This window comes from Alosa alosa, chromosome 2 (assembly GCF_017589495.1).
Source record: "Alosa alosa isolate M-15738 ecotype Scorff River chromosome 2, AALO_Geno_1.1, whole genome shotgun sequence".
Lineage (NCBI taxonomy): Eukaryota > Metazoa > Chordata > Actinopteri > Clupeiformes > Clupeidae > Alosa > Alosa alosa.
The window spans coordinates 21,692,140-21,696,095 of record NC_063190.1 but is presented as its reverse complement, the minus strand read 5'-3'; the positions used below and the strand labels follow the sequence as shown (position 1 = coordinate 21,696,095).

Genomic DNA, 3,956 nt, shown 5'->3' with positions numbered 1-3,956 from the left:
GAAGCTTAGTGAAATGAATTATTGGACTGTCCCCAATCAGTGTGCCAAATTTCACAACTTTTGACCAGTCGGTTCTATGGGCTGCCATAGACTTCAATGGCGGAAGCGTAATAATAATAGGGAAGAAAACATAGAATCACTATGGGTTGCCCTGCAGCTTCGCTGCTTGGCCCCCAAAAAATAGGTGAGATCTCATTTAAAAAAAAATGCTTTCCAATGAGTATCGATCAGTTATCATGTTGTTCTTGTTTTTCTTTTTAGGAGATGTTTCGAGTTTTTGTCTTTCCTTTTTCTGGTAGTTGAAGAGAGGCTGAATACTGAATACCACAAGTTCATACTTCCAAAAAACTTTTAATATGAATTCCTTCTTTTAAAGGAAGAAAAAGCTAAAATAATAGTGCTTCATCCCCACAAGGTCATCATTTATGGATCACCACTGTTTTTAAACACTGCATCTGAAAAAAATGGCAATAAATTAGAGTGGCATATAAAACCACTGATATTAAAGTGTTCTAACAGGATACAGAGAGATAAAATGAATATTTACATATTTACTTACTTATTTCTACCACCACAGAATTCACTGATGAGTTCAAATTCATCCCGCCTACACCAACGGGCACAGCTTGCGTACTTTCAGTATAGACATCTGGAAAACGTTCACAGTACAGTTTATGCAGATAACAGGCACCATAACTACAGTATACACCACAGTTCATTTTAGCCAAGATGATCCAGATAAAAATGTTGTGAAATGACAATAAAGTGAGACAGTAGGCTACATACGGCCCACCAGTGCAATCATCATCAGTGCAAAGTAGAGCACGATCACACGCCTCATGGTGTCTCTTTGCAGTGTTGATGCTATTTAGTAAGGATGAAGGAAGAGACCTGACCATGGCCAGGTTGCACATGTTTTTATATATGAGACTCTGTAGCAATCACATTTAGGCAGTTATTACTCATATGTTTCAGCTATTACACATTATGTTATTACACATATGTTGCTGTTTTGCTGGATTTGTCAACAGCAAAGACAAATGCAGAAGTTCATCTCAGTTCAATGTTTGCTGATGAATTGTGCCTGCCTACTCAATATTGCCTGAAGAACGATTAAAATAAGATACCTTTTGAGAATGTTTGTTCAAATCAAGTATATCATTCATAAACATAGTGCACTCTACTCAGGTTTATACAGATTTAAATTAGTTTAGTTAGTGTGAGATTAAAATGTTAAACTTGAGGCAACAAGAATCATTAACCAAGGCAGTCTTACAAGTTGGTTGCAGTATGTTTACCATGTTGTAAGTCGCTTTGGTTAAAAATGTTTCAGCCAAATGTAATGTAATGTAATGTAATGAAATATTATGAAAGAGTGTTGTTTTGATTTTATACTTTCTATGAATGTGATCGGACAGTCAGAGTTTCGATGATGGTTCTTGTTTATTTTATTTGATACTTGCAAATTCTTCCTTTAACGCTGTTCATCTTACCATGGCATTTAGGCGTATGTGAAACATCTAGGCCAAAATAAATTGATTCTATTCTGATATGCAGTGTACAGACACATCACTTAGAGGAATCCACAGTTCTGGTATATGTTATCACAGAAACACATCACCCTTTTACGGAAAAGGGTGTCATCAACCAGTCACTAAAATCTGAATGAATAAAGACATCGAAATGTTAAATTAAATTAAGCTTCAAAATCATGAGTCTTGAACGTCTCAAACTATATGGGCAGGTCTTAGCCTGGAAAATCCAGACCCTGGTAATCTAGAAAGATTAAGGGTCTCGTCACGAACAATGTAATGGCCCAACTCGAGGGGCGGGAACAAGCATGCATTTAAATCTCACTGCACACAATTGGATAACACTAGACCATGTTTACTCTGAATGATTTCGGACTTCGACACAATCGGATAACACTACGACCAATGTGTACTGTCCTCCAACGTTCCCCGGAATGTTGGGGTGAAAGTAACGTGCATCGTTGCTCATTGCCAGAGTGTCTCGCAGAGACAATTCCATTGTGCTCTCGCGAGAACTCTAGATTTTCAGGGTAGGCAGGTCTGCTGACTGCTCTGCTGACAAAGCTCTAAATCAGCTACTATTCACTAAACCAGTTAATCCTAATTAGCACCACTCTCGGCCAGTAATTATTGATATCACCTTTCACTAGTTCGCCTGTCTGTATGATTGCTATGCTGAGTAATTGCTCTAAAACTTAAACTGTTTACCATGTTGTTAGTCGCTTTGGCTAAAAATGCGTCAGCCAAATGTAATGTAATATAATGTAATGTAATGTAATGTAATGTTTGTAGTATTTGTCATGCCAATAAAGCACCATTTGAATTGAATTGAATTGAATTGAGTGTATAAGCTAAGCGCGTGTTTGGCATGGTAGATGGCCGTGGTCCTGGAATGCCTGAAGCGGAGATTGCGATAGAGCACCCCCTGTGTAAGGAGGATGAGTAACTGGGTTAATCAGTGAAACGGAGGAGTAGAGGGGAGGAAGAGGGATAATTTTCTCTCTAACCTATACAATGTGTTTCCAAACAAATGTTCATTTTTTGTTTACTGATCCCTATATGATCTCTTTTGTTTATCAATCTCTTTATAGTTTTTCCCAATTGCTTTAATAAATGTCAACTCTTTCATCACATTTTCAAAACAATTAACGCAGAGGCACTCTAACACTCTCAAAACATTAAAAAAAATGCAGCAAAAGCATATTTTACCTTTAAACAACACACACTGGACAACACAATGCAAAATATATTTCTCAAAATGAGGAGTTTCAGCCTTTATTTCTGCTATGTCTGTGCCATTTCTTTCTCATTTTTCTGGTATCAGAAAAACTGTGAAAAGACTAAATGTATTGAATAAAAAACGAATTAAGTGTGCTTGCTGAAAGCACACGCAAGCACACATTTGTATTATTATTCCTTTCAGCCCACTTTTTTGGCCAGCTCCTGCCCCTAGGCCTTTTAAGATATTGACATCGTTCAGTCGCGAAGCAAGGCTTTGATGTATGAAGACCAGACTTGGTACATGGACTTGGGACCCCATCCTCAGGACGCAATATACATTTGGTGTCTTTTGACCACTAGGGGGCCCTATAATCACAGGAAGTAGGCTCATATCTCAGCAACGCTTTCACATATAGAAACCAAACTTGGTACATGGACTTGGGACCCCATACTGAGGACACACAATAAATTTGGTGACGTTCGACCACTAGGGGGTGCTAGAGTTACAGGAAGTTAGCTCATATCTAAGCGACACTTATTTCTCAAAACAAAACATGGTACAGGGACTCGGGACTCCATTGTGAGGGCACACATATATCATTTGGTGCCCTTTGACCTAGGGCTCGCCGCAACTAGCAAAAATGTGTTTTGGCATTTCGGATGTACGTTAAAGCACTCTGACCTGTATGCCCGATTTTTAAAAATGATGTACCGTTGGAATTCTTGGATCAAGTTTAGTTCAACGTACCATATTTCACTATCTGCTCCCGTTGGTGAACCGCACATGAGCAAGCACACTTTCGCAGTTCCTCGGAAATGATTTCTAGTTATTTATTCCTCCCAAGATGTAACTGTCATTGACATGTAAGACCTACAGAAAGCACCTACAAGACACATTTAATTGAACTACAACTTGTCATTATGACCGCCGCTAGCGAAGCGGTCATATAGGGATTGTCAAAGTTGTTTTGTTTTTTTTCCCCGTCATCTACTTCCTGAATTTTTGGTCAACGATACCCGAGACACCGAACCACGGGGCACATGAAATTTGGTGGGTATGTAGCCCCACTAGACTTTTTACGGAAAGATTTCGTTTTCCCGGGGGTCCCTGGGGCCAGTTTTCCCCCTGGCGTGGCACTGAGGATGAAGAATCTTTTATGGTATGTTGGTCTCAAGGGCCCACATCAATCTGGCCCATAATCA

At 39.2% G+C, this 3,956-nt stretch overlaps 1 long non-coding RNA gene across 1 annotated transcript; it reads right to left on the bottom strand.

Moving 5' to 3' along the window:
* Positions 1-343: 343 nt before the first annotated feature.
* LOC125309322 lies at positions 344-875 on the bottom strand. The gene is made up of 3 exons (XR_007196110.1): positions 787-875; positions 560-649; positions 344-455 (listed from the first exon to the last, which is right to left on the bottom strand). It is a non-coding gene; the product is annotated as an uncharacterized LOC125309322 (long non-coding RNA).
* Between the last annotated feature and the right edge of the window lie 3,081 nt (positions 876-3,956).